The sequence below is a fragment of the Armigeres subalbatus genome, chromosome 2 (assembly GCF_024139115.2).
Source record: "Armigeres subalbatus isolate Guangzhou_Male chromosome 2, GZ_Asu_2, whole genome shotgun sequence".
NCBI lineage: Eukaryota > Metazoa > Arthropoda > Insecta > Diptera > Culicidae > Armigeres > Armigeres subalbatus.
Window position 1 is genome coordinate 293,423,111 of NC_085140.1, and position 17,579 is coordinate 293,440,689.

Consider the following 17,579-nt stretch of genomic DNA (forward strand, 5'->3'; position numbering starts at 1 on the left):
GGTGAAAAGTAAAATTTTTATCTCACTTTTAGGTGGATTAATCATTCTGAATTTTTCTCAAAAAAGCCCTTTATGATATCTAACGTTTCCTCCACAACAACAACGAAAAATCAACAGAAACGATGCTATTAAAAAAGCGCACGAAATCGACAAAAAGCAACACTGTGCACTAGTGGCGTTTACAAGGAGAAGAAATTATTCTTTACCTACATTAAAATTGAAAGGAGCATATTTGAAACTTTCAAACTCAGTCAAGCATCTTGGCGTTCGACTTGACAGGTAAGCTGAATTGGAACTTATCTCTAAAGCATATAAGCAAAGCTTCATAAATCGCTTTATGGATTGAAGGCGACGTTCGGTAAAGGGGACTAAAACCAAAATGATTCAATGGATTTATACGGCCGATTGTGAAAACCCAGAATATCCTATGCCGCATTAGTATGAGTGGCCAAAAGACAAAGAGGTGTGTACAGAAGAAGTTGGAAAACTTCAAAGATTAGCTCTTTTCAATAACTGATGTCGAGAAGCACGCCGAACACAGCACTAGACGTAAGCGAAATTTGTTCCACGTGCTACCATATTGGATCAATTTATTCAATTAGAAGCAGAGAAGAGTGCTTTGAAGATCAAAAGAATTCAAATCCTCTTCGAAGGTGACCCTAACAGGACATCTTAGTATTCTAAATAAATAAGTATAAACTCACTGATCACAAACAACGATGATTGGATAAAGAAGATACAACTTTTATCGATGTTTGATGTAATTAATCTTGAGCGAAGCAATGGGATTCAAATGTGGACCAAATCTTCTGATTCAAGATCGTGTGTTTTTTACACTGATGGTTCAAAGCTGAATCAACTCGGGTTGGAGCAGGCGTGATTTGGCCCAGGGACGAGATATTTCGATTCCCATGGGAAAGTGGCCAACTGTCTTCAGCTGAATTCAGGCTATTCTTGAATGCTCTAATTTATGACATACGTCGAAATTACAGGCATTCAAATATTTGCCTCTAATGTCTGATAGTCACAGCCATTGAATGCTCTGAAATCAGCAAGATACACATCTAAAACTTCGTTTGGGAATGTCGTAGTCACTCCAAACCTAGGTAGTCGTAACAAAGGAACCTTGTATTGGGTTCCTGGTCATTGGATTGAAGGCAATAAATAAGCTGATATGTGGGCAAGATATGCTGGTGTTCTCTTTAGAATGGAACTCAAATTTGAGGAACATTCAAAATAGAGGACATTTCGAACACCTTGATTGAGAGCAGTCTAAACGTTTCATCACACAAGCATGTTATCACCCGCAAAATTTTATATCTCTTTCAAAAAAGATCTTAACACATATACAGGTCTTGTAACAGGCCATTGCCCGAAACCGTTATCACTTGAAGCTGCTAGGAAAACTTCAAGATGATATATGTCGCCTGCAGTATACATGTGGAGACTCGGAACATCTTCCATGCCATTGTCCAGCAATTTTTTAGAAAAAAAAAGATTACAGTTCTTCAACAGGGGGCTGATAGAACCCTCTGAAGTTTGGAGAACAAGTCCCAATTTGGTAGTACGATTCATCAGAACCATACCGTGCGGGACCGAAATCCATCCACCTCATGAGATATAAATAAATTAAAGGAGGTTAAAGGTAATTAATGTAGGAATCTTATCTAATCTTATCCTGTTCAGATACTTGACAGTAAGCTTTTAGGGCATAGAGTTGGAAAGAAGGCTTTGAAATTAAAACAAAAAAAATCAAAAACAAATCTCCACTCAGTTCAATCAAAGTTAATTGCCTATTTTAAAGAGTTAATACCCGACTTGGACGTTAATTTACGGTGTTATGAAGAAAGAAACTCATATGTGGATATGTACGTTATGTGGAAGATATTGATTTGGAAAATGTATTGGGTAACAACTTTCCTTCGATTGGACTCAGACATGACCCTACAATAAGCTAGACTGGTGCTTTTAACCAACTAAGCTACGAAGGACCTCCGTCGGTCTCTTCGCAACCTAGCGGCTACTGAACGAGCTTGAGATTCCCAAATTATGGTCAAATCACTCGCAATCCCACATTAGAAGACGTGAGTATTTAGAATGTCTGGCGGCTGAACACATTCTTCGTCAGCAACTGTACTGATCAAGAGGGGTTGTGTAAGCTATTTGCCAGTCGGTCGTCAAGCTCAGGCCGACCGCATTGCGTAGGCAAGAGCACGCAACTCAGGTTCAGTTCAATCAAAGTTAATTGCCTACTCATATGTGGATATGTACGTTATGTGGAAGATATTGATTTGGAAAATGTATTGGAGGTAATCTCCACTCACCAAACGCGGATTTTGTGCCGCCATTTTGTTTTCGGGTAGAGCATAATTGCACCAAAAGTAACTGTGTTTAATTGTTGGTACAAATCAATACATAAGATAAGCGGAATACAAATCAGAGGATTGCTTCTCCAAGGTGCGTATCGAACTATTTGATGGTAGTTCAGTCGTCTGTTTCAATTTAAATATTTAGTTAAGAAATAGCTGTAGGGATTTTCATCCTTTGAATCGAAATCCGTCTACAGTGGACGGATTTCGATTCAGGAGTAGTTATTTAATTCATTGTTTATTGATTTTTCATGGTTTGTGGGTAAATATGAAACACATCAAAGTAGAAAATATTCATCGCCTGTGTCAAATGACATTTTATTTACATTCGATTCCTATTTCTATTGACTTTTCCATATACTAAGGTGCATAAGTGTACGGTTTAGTGCCCCCACGGTAATACCATGGAAGACGCTGGTAGTCAAGGTGATGCAATTTATACTACACTTAACGTGATGCGTCAACTTGACAAAAGCTACTATAGTGAGGGCATATATCACAATAGATCCTATGGAAATGGTCACTGCAGTGATTAAAAAATTCCCAACAGGGAAAAAGTGGCCTAACGAAGACGTGCTTTGTAACCGTTTTAAATCGTCTGTGATAATTAATAGAATTTGGCTTTAGCGCCACTCTCGCGTATCCCGTTCCTCTCGTTCCTTCGTTCAACCCAACAATACATGCCCGAAAAAGAATAGAAGTCTGAAAAAAAGCGATACCAACGAAATGATCGAAAACGTACAAGAACAGTGTTGCTGTAAATGAAATCAATTGGCATCAAGAACTTCTAATTCAACTTTCATTTAAATAAACCAGTTCATTCGGGTTAGACGATAAACTTCTCCAGGCTTAGGCTAAACCTGAGAAGCTTTCGGCCATGATTATAAAGGTTTCCACATACCTGTGAACGATGTTTGTAGCGATGACGGGACTCCGGTAGGTGCCGAAGACGGATGATTTTCGGCGTAGTACCGAAACAAATTGTTTTCCGGCGGGATACCGGAGACGGAAGGTTTTCCGGCGAGGTGCCGATAACGAATGATTTTCGGCGGCGCAAATTGGCGGGCCTAGCCACCAAAAACCAGACAAAACCTTCTATGTTGGCAGAAGTTATCACCAATGTTATCAGTGCAGGCAGCGATATCTTCACCAGTTGAAACAAACAGCAGGTTTCTATTCTGCAATACTACAGAAATTACTCTGGTAGGGTCCTCAGAAAGTGTAATTTGTGTTGTAGGTTTCGCACTGTTGCGTTACTAGTGGTAATGACTAGTTAATTCTCTTCACTTTGGTCTTGGACTCAAGATTTAAATCTTTTTCAAAAGAGGTGCAAGTGTTAATAATAATAATATCTACCATGCTGTTAAGGTATGTTACTGTTGTACTAATAATACTAAATTTATAGAACATTGTTCCTACTGACTGTCAAGCAGATCGCATGATAACTCCGCTGATTCTACAATATTATTGACTTTGTCCACTTTGTTTTTGATTCTCATCGCCTTCTTCTCCTTCTTCTGTTACTACTTCCGCTAAAACGTTACGTTGGAATGCATCCTTTTGGAATGATAAAGAAGCGATTGCTTGGCGAAACTCTGAGACCCGATGGGTGCTAAGAAAACTCCTTCTGCGGCTTGAAATTCTTCTGATAATGGTACAATATGGCATGGATACAACTTTCCAGTTTGTCAGTTCATTGAAGGCCAGTTCGTTTTTCAACCTCGTGAGCTTTCCATCAGAAGTGTACCTCCGGCCAGCTTGACCGGTTCGGAAAGATTCCGATGAGTGAAGGACCCAGATCGAGGTGGTTTCCGTCTCAAGGTGGAGGTACCTATCGATGTGGAACGCGCAATTCAGGATTCTGCACCCGGCAACATTTGACGATCAATCGGATTGAATGCTGCTGCCAAAGTTCCACCTGTGAGGGATTATGGATCCAGTGGGTTTAGGTTTCGGAAGGGACTGACCTACTGACAGTAGTGTTCGCTGTTGATTTATTGAATACATCTACTGGTTGAAGAATGATCAGGTCAGAGTATAATCGTTGAGGAGGGAATACTTCGGGAAGAGGAACTCAACAGCATAATGGCAGACATTGGAATGTCATTTTGATTGTGATAAACTCAATTAGATCTTCAAGCTTGATCCAAGCAAAAAAGCATGGAAGTTTCCTTCTTTGAGGCTGGCCTGCATGCGGAAATAGGGATAAATCGAGAACTTTTTCGAGATCTTCTAGTCTTCTATATCAGTGGTTAATTTTGTATATTCACAGTCATTGAGAAACTCCAACGTGCTCATCGATACAGGTTTGATTATCCATAGAATTAAGATTATGGGATATTGATAGGCCCCATCTTTGCAGGACATCACGTCAAGCAAGTTGTTGATCGCGCCAGCAACAGAGGCCTTTGATTTAGTTTAAATATAAACAGTTCAACAGGTGTTGGTCGTTGGATCCGTGTATTTATTCTCTTTAAGCATCCAACGCTGAGATCGAACCAAACAACAAATCCGTCTAAAATGCCATCTGTCAAACAAGCTAATTCAAACTTGCCTCTTCCAGAAACCTTCCTGGCATCGCTCAAGCACTCAAGATCATTAAATCGACTGTCATTGTACAGACGGTGTCCGTGACGAAATCGAAGTCGTCGTTCGCTCTAATTCTACTAACATCACCTCCGCATCGTAACATTTGGTTCCCTCGCGTGAAATCAAACAATTGCTCCCGGTAGATTAAAATCATTGCCTAAATGCTTCGTTGATCAGAATATTGCTTGCGGTTAATGTGCGCGATCTATAACCGGACATACAAAATCCTTGACTGGGAATGATTCTCCCCTCTGGCAGCAACAAGCTCTTCCTTCGCGTATCCAATGTCTCGGATCCCTCTCCAGAAGGCTCCAGAATCAACGTCTCGGTCACGATCAGCGAAAACTTGTCGCAATCTGCAAATCCTGCGAGAAACTTTGGAACAGACAAATCCTATCGCTAGCCCGTTCACTTCAAACATCCCGCGCTATCTGTACCATAATTTCCGAACCATCACATGCGGCCACCTTTTGGATGCCCTCGCAGTTCAGCGCATACAACGACAGCAGACCGGTCGGTTCCAGCTGTCCAGCACCTCCCATGACCGGCCTTGATTTGATTCTGGATGGCTTACGCCCGGTAAGAATACGCGTTGCCGGACCTCGTCGTTCAGCATCCGAAAGTGCCATCGCTCGACCAGCTCACACTTGGTATTCTGGAGATTTTGGTATGCTTTCAAGTACTTGGGGTCCTGCAGGAGGACCCGTTCGAAACAGATCGACGCTTCCAACGAGCGGCCATAGCTAGGCAGATAACAAAAAGCATGCGGAAAAAGAAAATATATAAATACATGTTATAGTAAGTAGTATCGCAGTATTAACAGAATAACTTGACAAAAAAATAGATGAAAATTTAAAATGGTCTGGAATGCGCTGAACTCATTACAAAAAGACGAAACTCACCTTCATTCTAACTTGTTAATCGGGGCCGGAGCACAAAACTGGTGTGATCAGCCACACTCGTGAGCGCCGAAGTTTTTCTCCCGACCAGAGAGATGTTTGATACAGGTTAGATGGTGATTAATTACTGATCCTGAAGTGTCGGAACGTATTTACCCTTCTTACACCTTACACCCAGCTACACTGGGAATATATTTAGACACTATTGAGCAGTGTGTAGCGATGTAAATCTGGTCATATTATCAGGAGCACTTCAGTGCAGCTAATAATATGACGTCTACCCCTACGGTATCAAGCCGTGTCAAGGGAATGTATGGTCTATTCAAGGCCGAAGCTGGCCATGTGGTATATAAGAGTCTTCTCCATTCGGTCGGTCCATGGCTGCACGTCGCCAACCATGCAGCTCATGGAGGGCTCCGCGTCATCTTCCACCTGAGTCGATCCACCTTGCCAGCGCGCCCCTGCCTTCTTGTGCTCCGTCGGATCGTTGTCGAGAACCATTTCACGCGGATTACTGTCCGACACACTGGTACGCTGCCGAGCACGCAGTCGTCCGATTTCGCATGGAACGATGGATGGTTCTCCCAACAGCCCGTGCAACTCAGTGGTTCGTTAGCCTCCTCCACTGCCGTCCGCCATGCACCCCCACCATAGATGGTACATCCAGCACTTTCCTTTCTAAAACTCCAAGTGCGCGTTGGTCCTCCACGAGCATCGTTCGAGTCTCGTGTCCATGAAGGACTACCGGTCTAATAGGCGTTTTTGTAGATTGTCAGTTTGGTACGGCGGCGACTCTATTCGATCGGAGAGTGCGGAGTCAAAGTATGCTTTGATTTCCAGCCACTATGCGTCTCCGTTTCTCTGCTGGTATCATTTCGGCAGTCCTGGTGCGCCCAAGTACACAAATTCTTCTACCACCTCGATTTCGTCACCACCGATGCAAACTCACGGTGGGTAGCTCCCCTGATGTCTTCTCTTGAACCTCTTCCTATCATGTACTTCGTCTTCGACGTGTTGATGACTAGTCGATTCGCCCAGCTTCCTCTTTAGTCTGATGAAGGCTTCGCCATCTTCTCAAAGTTACGTGCCATAATATTTATGTCGTCGGCGAAGCCAAATAGCTGGAGCTGCTCTTCGTATTACCCCTTCCAAAGCGATGTTGAATAGCAGACACGAAAAACCATCACCTTACCGTAACCCTCTTCGGGTTTCGAAGGGACTCGAGATGCCCTGAAACACGAACTACGCACATCTTTGAACCATCGTCGCTTTGATCAACCGTCATTTTTATCCGAAAATCCGTCGTGCATTAGCTGCCATAAGCTGGTCCCGATCGATTGTATCATATGCGGCTTTGAAGTCGATTAATAGATGATGTCGGCACGTTGTATTCGCGGCATTTCTGCAGTGCGGCGATGGCGAACTCCTGGTCCGTGCTGGTGTTCGCCCATAAAACGCCTGGTACTGCCCCACGAACTCCTTACCAATTGGTGCTAGTCGACGGCATAAAATTTGGGAGGAAATTACCTTGTAAGCGGCGTTCAGCAATGTGATTGCGCGGTAGTTGCACAATCCAGCTTATTGCCCTTTTGTAGATAGGACACGACTTCCATCCACTCCTGCGGCAAAACTTCCTCCTCCCAAATCTTGGTAATGACCCAGTGCAGCGCTCTGGCCAGTGCCACACCACCGTGTTTAAATGCCAAGCTCTCCTGGTGGTTGGTCAACTCCAGGGGCTTTTGTTATTCTTCAGGCGGCCAATCTCCTCCTGGTTCCTGAAGATTCCAGGCCAGTAAATTATATCCTGCGCGCGTTCCCCATGGCCTTCACCATACCGCCATCTTCGTCTGCTACATCGCCATTCAGGTGCTCTTCATGTTTTGACGCCACCTTTGGATCACCTCACGCTCGTTCGTAGAAGCTTCAGTTTATGTCCTTACACACATATCGGACTGGCACATGTTACGCCACGTGAACGGTTCTACTTCTCATAGAACTTTCGTGTGTGTTGTTATTAGCACAGTACAGTTGCTCCGTCTCTTCGGTCTCGATCTTCCTGCTGACGCTTTCCTCCGGAAGAAATCGGTTTAACTGTTCCGCGCCAGTTTATATCGTGCCTCATTCGCCCTCGTGCGGTGTTGCAGCAATCGCCCATGCTGCGTTCTTTTCTTCTACCCAACTGCTCTGCTTCCTTAAATCATACCAGTCGTTTCTCTGATCCGGGGGCACCGTGCCTAGAGCAGCGGTTGAGGTGCTGCAATGGCGGATCGAATGTCTCTCCAGCCATCTTCAAGAGACCTTTGTAGATGCTCTTCCGTTGGGAGTACCACTTCCTGCTACTGCGCATATTCTTGAAAAACATCTACCGTCTTGCCAGCCGCCAATATTGACCCGCCGCGATCGACTTCGACGCGTGTTGTGCTTTCGTCAGTTTGAGCGCAGGTATGCTGCAACGAAGTAGTGGTCGGTTTCGTTATTCGAACTGCGGTAAGTGCGGACGTTCGTGATGTCGGAGAAGAATTTACCGTCGATTAGAACGTGGACGATTTGGTTTTCGTTTCTTGGTTAGGTGATCTTCATGTTTACTTGTGGATATTTTTGCGGGGAAAGAAGGTGCTTCGGACTACCATTCCGCGGGAGGCTGCAAAGTTTAGCCATCGTTGGCCCGTTGTCATTCGATACGGTGTGGAATATCCGGTCCGATGACCGGTCTATGCATTTTCTCCTTGCTTCCTACCTGAGCGTTCATGTCCCCCGATGACGATTTTTGACGTCCCTGGTGGGCATCCATCGTATGTCTGCTCCAAGTGTGCGTAGAATGCTTCCTTTCTCGTCGTCAGGTCTCCTTCGTGTGGGCAGTGCACGTTATTGATGCTATAGTTGAATAAACTGCCTTTAATCCTCAGCTTGCACATCCTTGCGTTAGATAGCTGCCACCAAATCACGCGTTGGCTTGTTACCCATATGAAGCCGGTTCCCAGCTCGTTGGTGGTACACCACAGCTTTGGTGAAGGTAGCCGCTCGCTGCCCTTTTCCACACTTTCTGTCTGTCCAACCGTCTCCTGCAGCGCCACGACGTCGAAGTTGCGGGGATGTAGTTCATCGTAGATCATCCTGTCGCAACCTACGAAACCAGCGACTTGCAATTCCATGTTCCGGGCTTCCAATCGTGATCCTGTATTGAGTCTTCTTTGCCGATTATATCGAGTCGCATTATCTCTTATATTGTTCGTGATTGGTTTTCCAGAGCGGCTTATTGGGCCTGCGCAAACCTCCCTGTCTCGTCGGAGGGCCGTCGTGTCGGGCATTTAGCGTCCCGCAACACCCAGAGCTTGGAAACGCTGCGCTTTGAGCGGCACACGGTCGCTTTAGTGGGGCCTACTGCGGACCATGCAGCTTTTATGGGGGACATGGGGCCAACTGTAAACCCCACCGCATCTAGGCAGGCCCCCAGCTCGCAGGATGGCCTGGGGAGGGATCGTCAAGCCCTTGGACATAGTCCCTGCTGCCCAGGATATATATACATCGTCTCTGCTGCCAGGGATTGATACGAGTGGTACGATTTTCACGAAGTCCGTCCAGTTATTTGGTTTCGCCGATGACATTGATATGGCACGTAACTTTGAGAGGATGGAGAGCCTACATCAGACTGAAAAGCGAAGCTAAACGGATTGGATAGTCATCAACACGTCGAAGACAGAAGTATGATAAGAAGAGGCTCAGGAGTCAATGTAAGCCACCACCACGAGTTTCTATCGGTGGTGACGAAATCGAGGTGGTTGAAGAATTCGTGTACGCAGTTTTTTTACGTTTGGGTTTTTAATTGATTACGACCTTTAGAATTAATGAAACTGTAGGTTAACCCCATGAAAAAATCACAAAAAATCAAAGAAAATTCAGGTGGTATTTAAAAAGCTGTGAAAAATTGGGTTAACCGGGAAATTCAAGAATACCGACCGTGTAAAAAAATATTGGTTGTACTTGGGCTCACTGACGTTCGATAACGATAACAGCAGAGAAATTCGAAGACGCATCATGACAGAAAATCGTACGTACTTTGGACTCCGCAAAACGCTCCGATCGAATAGAGTTCATACCGTACCAAACTAACAATCTACAAACGCTTATTAGACCGGTAGTTCTCTATGGACACGAGACCTGGACGATGTCGTGGAGGACCAACGACCATCTATGGTGGGGTGCAGATGGCTGACGGTACGTGGAGGAGCAGATGAACCACGGTAGCATCAATATTGGAGAACCATCCATCGTTCACCGCGAAAAATCGGACGACTGCGGTGGAAGCGGGCACGTAGCCAGAATGTCGGATAGTAATCCGGTGAAAATGGTTCTCCACAACGATCCGACGGTGGATGGTGGATCGATCAGGTGGAGGACGATTTGCGAACCCTTCGCAGACTGCGTGGTTGGCGGAGTGCAGTCATGGACCGAGCTGAATGGAGAAGACTTTTATGTATTGCACAGGCCACTCCGGCCTTAGTCTGGTGCAAAGCCATCAAATACCATATTACCCATTTCTGAAAGTAAGATTGGATTTATTCGAAGTCGAGCTTGATGGACAGAAGTCCGTGTGTTTGACAACGGCTGATCACTATTCGGATTATTTCGAAATCGACGAGCTGAAAGCAATAAATACAGGGGCTATTACCTTGGTTGCAAAAGAAACTTTGCTCGATTTGGAAAACCTCATCAGATCGAAACCACTGATAACGGTGTGCAGTTCGTTAGCACGGAATCCCGTAAGTTTGCAGCCGACTGGGGATTCAGTGAAGCTGATTAAGCGAAAAATGTACTCTTAAAGGAACTTTTGGTTACTTGGGTCGCTTCTGAAGAAGCATCTAAATCAAAACAGGATTTGTGGGCAGTGCTAATATAGTGGAGGAATACTATGAAGTGAACTCTCCGAAGTCAACGGCAAAAGAGTCGACCGGACCCGTTTTGGGTTCCTAAATATCTTCCCAAGATTAAAGAGAGAGTAAAAGAGAAGCTGCAACGTAATCGACAGGAAGCTAAGCTGAATTATGATCGTTTTCGTTAAAAGAACACCAACGGAGAAGGAATGATCCCGTGCGACTGTAGTAGATCCTGTTTCCGATCGTTTCTACTATTGTAGCAGTAGGTGACCAAGAATATCGCCGTGATAATGTTATGATTAGACCAGCACTACAAATTCTGAAGCAAGAGACGATTTAAGTTTTAAAAACAGAGCATAGTCTACAAAATAGTAGTTTTGACCACGACATTTCTTTCTGTGTAAGTATGTTCCGGTCAAACTTGTATTGTTCTAAACCCGCCTGACAATATAATTATTCAAATGTCCCACATTTTTTCTTCGAATTATAAATGTCATAACGCCAATAGATATTCAACTACAAAATTTCATAGTCAAGTTTTGAAAAATTCCATATGAACTTAAATTGAAAAATACCTCTACTATCTGGAGACTTTTGGGATTTTCGGCGGGAAATTCTGTGATTAAGTAGATAATGTTTGTTAAGTTGGAAGTAATTTAAAAAAAATTTAGAGTTACTAGAGACTCCATAGAGAACTTTTGAAATTTCTCAAAAGGCATTGATTATTGAAATTACTGATAGAATTACCAAAGGAGCATATCTTAAAAAGCAGATTAATCCACCTACAGTGAGATTTTGACCCTTCGCCAATTGTGAAATTTTCCAGACTCCAATATTTAAAACGAGATAAAACTACTCTAGCTTCCCACGGCGATTTTCCGTGAAAGTGACCAATAATTGCCTACCCAAAGGCGGATGTCATGGGTTGAGTGACAACTCAACGAATGATAACGTACTGTACTTCATGCTGCCTATCTATAAGGCGCTCGTCGGTTGAATTAACTATTGTGACATGGTTAGTAACTATCGTAACGCTGGTTGCATATATTGTACGTAATTTCCAGAGACCTCGATAATTAATCAGAACTAACTAAATCAGTCATTGATCTGAGCGAAACTCAATAGCGTTAATAATAACATATATTTCCTTATGGATGTAATTTGGTAAAACTAAACTTGTTCAATACCTTAAAATAGGCAGAAATTTTTATGGTAAATTTCCAGAATTTGCACACATACATGCATACAAGTGATCTATTAGTGTCTCAAAACATGCTCCCATTTGCTATCTACCTTCCACTGAAGAGATTTTTGAAATCCTTTCAATGTTTACGTTTTGCTTTTCTGAGAAGATTTTTTTGTACATGCTTCTATATGTTCCTCAATTAATATCATTTTGTTTCTTTTGAAACAAATAAAGAGAAAAATAGGCATTATTCCATGTCATATCATTTGTTATAATTAAATTTTCAATGTCAAAGTGAATTTACCTAAAATACCATACATTTTATTTAATAATTCACGAGATTTCTTGATAGATTAATACGTAACACACCTGCATGTATACAAAGTGAAATTATGGGTACTTCGAGGAAGGGTCAAAAATCGAAAGTTTCAGGAAAATTATGAATTTTTGAAGCAGCTATTAGTGGAATTAATTGACGGGTATAGAAAAATTTCTTAAGAAATTTTGAACGATTTTCTATAGAAATCACAGATTGAAAAAGAAGCTTTCGAAAAGAAACAGGAGGAATACATTGAGGCTTTCAAAAAGGAACTCAAGGAGGATACTTCGGAAACTTCCAAGAGGAATACTTGGAGGAACTCTAGAGGAACTTACGGAGCAATCTGTGGGGGAACTTTGCGAGGAAATCATGAGGAAATTCCGGAGGAATTCCTGAAGAACATCCAGATGGATTCAGGAGGCACTTTTTGTGGAATTCCTGGAAGAACTTCCAGGAGAAATTCACGGAAGACTTCGGAGAATTCCTGCTTAGGAACTTCCTGGCTGATGCTGAGCAACTTCAGAGGAAATGTGAGATAATTTCAGGAGAATTCCTGGAGCAACTGGAAATTTCCGGAAGGAGCTACAGGTAATTCTCAGGAATTTCCGGAGAGATTCCTGGACAAAATTACCCGGAAGAATTCCTGGAGGAACTTCTGAAGGAATTCTGAAGGACAATTCCGGAAGATTACTGGGAGGAATTTCGGAAGGAATTCTGGAAAACTTCGAGGAATTCCTGGGAACCCGAGGAATCTTTCTGAGAAACTTTCAAGGACCCATCGAGGAACTTCGAAGGAATTCCTGGAGGAACTTCCGGATTTCACGAGAGAACTCCCGGAGAACATGGAGGAACTTCGTTGAATTCTAGAGTGAACTTCCGGAGGCAATTCCTGGAGGAAGCTTCCCGAGGAATTCGAGGAAACCTATAACCGGAAGGAACTTTGAGGGAATTCTGGGTTTCCGAGGAATTCTGGAGGAACTATCCGGAGGAATTCTGGAACTCCGGGTTGAATTCTGGAGGGAACTTCCGGAGAAGTTCTGGAGAAGCTTCCGAGGAATTCCGGAGGACTGGAAACTTTCCTGAGAACCAGAATCAGGAACTTCCGAGGAATTCAACTGGAGGAACTTCAGGAGGAATCCTGAGGAACTTCCGAGTGAATTCCTGGGAGAAACCTCTGGAGAATGAGGAATTCTGAGAATGGAGGAACTCGATGAATTCGAGGAAGACTGGAGGAACTGGGAACTTCCGGAGGAATTCTGGGGAACTTTCGGAGAATTCTGGGAGGAATTCTGGAACTTCGAAGGAATTCGGGAGGCACTTCGAAGGAATTTCGGATGGAAACTTCCGAAGGAATTCGGAGAACTTCCGAGGAATTTCTGAGGGAACCGAGAAATTCATGGAACTTCAGAGGAATTCCAGGAGAACTTCCTACAGGAATTCAAGGAGGAATTTCGTTTGAATTCAGGTGGAAGATTCCCGGAGCAATGTAGCGGAACTTTCGGTATAATTCCAGGAAGAACTTCCGACCTGGAATTCAGGAAGAACTGGGAGGAATCCTGGGAAAGACTTCCGGGTAATTCCGGAGTGGAACTCCCAAGGAGTTGGGGAAAAATTTATCAGGAGGAATTCAGGGAAGAGCTTCCGGAAAAATTGGGAGAGCACTTCCGCAGGAAGTCCGAAATGCTTCGGAAGTAATTCTTGGAGGGAACTTCGGAATTTGGGAACTCCGGGAAGAACTTCCTTGAACTTGGAACTCTGGAGAATTCAGGAGGAATTCCGGGAGGGAACTTCGAAGGAATTTCAGGAGGAACTTTAGTTGGAGTTCTGGAAGTAACTTCGGTTGAATTTCGACTTCCGGGGCCATTCTTGGATGGGCACGGTGGGTCCAGAAGAACCTGGAGAAATTCCGGCAAAACTTACGGAAATTCCAGGAGAACTTTCAGAGGAATTCTTGAGAACTTGAACATGGAACAATCCAATTTCATTTTCTGGAGGGTGCTTGGATTAATTCTGGGAGGAACTTATGGAGGTATTCATGGAAAGCCGGAGGAATTTCGGGAGAAGAACTTTCGGAAGGAACTTCCGGATAAATTCCTGGGACAAAATTCGAGCTTAATCTTGAGAACTCCGGGAGAAACTTCTGGAAGAACTCAGGATGCATCGGAGGAATTCCCTATGGACTGTGAAAATCCAGTACCAATACAATTTAAATCCACTTCGGATCCAATCACAATCAAATACAATTTCAACTCTAAACAATTTCAACTCTAAAAGCAATTTCAATCGCAATCAATCCATCATCCATAAAATTCAATAACATACCATTCCGTTCCAATAAAATTCAATTCAATCCACAACCAATTCTAATCCCATTCCAGTTCAAATCGATCGTTACTTTTCTAGTCCAATTTCATTTCAATTTCAATACATCCAATTCAGTATTCGTGAAAAAGCACCAAACACATCAGCATATACAGAAAGAAGCTGACTAAATATTGGGTTTGGTTGTACCAACTATTGTTCGCTATGGGCAGGGCGGAATCAAAAGGATTATTACAACGTAACTCGGAGCGTGTAGGGCCCCTTATATATTCATAGCGTCAATCCCAATTGCACGGTAATAGAAAGGATGCAAAAAAACTGGTTTGTATACATAAATATTAGGCTATGGTACAGTAACGATAATCATTTTTATCCATTGCTGATGTAGTAAACTAACTATCAACAGACAATATTGGGAAAAGTCACATTCTTAAATCTGATACACGAGTCTGAGTCAAATTCCATGGATTCATGGCTCAGAGAATCGACTCGCCGATTTATCCTGTACCGGTGGTGCGCTTCTGACGCATGCTTATTGGTATGGCATGGCAATGATGACGCACTATTTACTCGACGATCAGTAACAAGTAAAACAATTTACTTTAAAATTACTATGTTTTTAGCTAAATGCTTTATAACTCCGGCAATGGGGTTCCATGTATTTCACTCTCCCAATTTAAGCAGAAAGTGTGACTTTTGGCAACAAATCATAAAAAAAGTCGAATATTCTAGAAATCTCCTTAACTTTCAAAAGGACCTAAGTACATTTTTTCATGAATTAATTTGAATAGCCAATCACAGAGCAACAGAGCTTTTGATTGCAGGTACTCAAATTAATTCATGGATTATAGGTCCTAGATTAAACGAAATGGGCTGTCTCAGTTCTGTCTGTTTGTCTCATTTCTTTTGTAATTCGGCCTTATGTAGTTTCAGCGTTTTGTTGATTTGGCCTTTGTGTGCTTTCTTTTTTGTGGTTTCACTTTTTGCATCCGACCTTTTATGCTTTCGGCCTTTTGGTCAGACCTTCCATTTATCCTAAAATTCAACAGGTGTGATAAAATTGGAAGATATTACTGTATTCTAAATAGGCAAATTTGGGGACGAACTACCACTTTGTTGATGTGAATATAATCCAAAAGAACTATTTGTCTCATTGGTTCGGAATTTGAAGGATGGTTTTGTTTGTACAACGGTTGGTGATATTTCAAAAAAATTATGAAAAAATTGAAATTTATAAATACATATATTTTTGTATGAGTATATCATCATCTAATACTAGAGTATAACATTATTTAGTGATCCATAATGCATAATTTAAGTACGATTGGTAATACGCTCACCCACATTTGAAGATGCATTGTGAACTTCTTCATGTAGGTACATGTAGCTGAGAACACTAAATGAAATTGTGGATAAAACATCGCTTATCATCTTCTACCGGAACTTGATATACATCAACGTGACATAGACTGAAAGACAATTCTTCCTCGGATTTTTGGATCATACCAATATACAACTGGATACCCAAGTGAGAATTCAAGAAATAGTTTGAAGAAACACGGATACCGGATCTAATTCAAAAGTTATAATTGTCATTGGTGTTGATGAGTTAATTTGTTCAAACATGCGTCTTAACATTTCCTAATCAACTAAACTTTCTTGCTGATTTGATACATTAAGTGAGGAAACATTACGATACATTCAAAAAATAAATTGTTCAACTTGAGTTGTTTTATCGCTTAGATTAAGAATTCCAAATTTTCCGACTTTGAAAACAGTCAGTGATTTATCGATCTTCGGCGTTTTTCAAACCTACTAGCAAATATTGCAACGAATCGAACGTCGACAATGTCCAAACGAATCCTGTCTTTATTCCATTGCGATAAAGAACAGCTGCCATGGGCTAACTCTTTCTATTTTTGCCCAGGCCACACCTTTTTGGAGTTTTGACCTAGAAAAGTTACTGAGTTTCATATCTTTAACTAAAACAATTGTGATCATTTAAAAACGACACTGATAACATGCACCAATGGTCCCAAACCAGAATAAAAGAATGTAATCAGGAACCACTGAGCCCTCGCAACAAACCTGCCAACCAGGACTACCGTTGCAACGCACTCCGGTTTTTCATTAGCGCTCCGGATGCTCCGGGAACAACTCAACCCTGTCGATAACTTCGAACACCTGTGGAACTTTTCCTCCAGTTCCAACTGGTCGGTCGCACTGACCACGAAACAGCAGCAGTTCCTCCAGCGAGTCCTTGTCAGCGAGTGGTCGCCGTGCCACAGTTCTGTATTCTGCTTCCACGCAGGTCCGGTGCTTTTTGCTGTCAGAATTTTCTGCAGGCCAGAAGTCCTTCCGAAGCTTAGCGCGCGCGTCCTGGTCGTATTCACAACTTTAATTCGTCCACCTTAAAATTTCCTCATCGCTGCTCATCTTCCGCTTTCCGTTTCTTCAAGGTGCAGACAAGCGTTAAACCAGCTTGATTCTGGATACGCTTAACTAAATCTGTGCCGAGTCACGGTGATAGTTTGTGTCGCTTTTAAGGATCCATGTCCGAAAATTGAACTTTTCACGCGAAACTGCAGGACCTTTTAGCACCAGAAGCTGTGCGCAAAACAGAAAAATCGATTTTTTGAATCTCGTCCGTCTCGCAGTTCAGGGGATCGGAGATTGCGTCGTGCGTGCGTCGTGACCAGAGTGTGTTGGTCGCGCGGTAGCCCAGGGTGACAATTTTGACGGCTGGATCTCACGATGAGAAAGGAAAATCGACAAACTATCAAATGATTTCAAGGTCTGCCGATCTCGCGTCGGGATTTATCAACAATGAGAAGGGATTCCGACTTCTTGTTCAAAGAAACTGTTCAATAAATAACTGTTATAATTAAAAAAAAGCAGTTGTACGCATATTTGTTAAATCCAGCTTACGCTCCGGTAATGGCGGCTTATCGGTGGGAAAAATCAATTGGTCACTGTACTGTTTGACACTAGCTGGAGGAAAGCCAGCAATGCGTAACTTCG

The 17,579-nt window shown here is 42.7% G+C and overlaps 1 pseudogene; it reads right to left on the reverse strand.

The window, feature by feature from the left end:
• Window positions 1-3,784: 3,784 nt before the first annotated feature.
• The window catches only part of LOC134209803 (protein arginine N-methyltransferase 9-like), a 20,387-nt pseudogene continuing 6,592 nt past the window's right edge, over window positions 3,785-17,579 (reverse strand).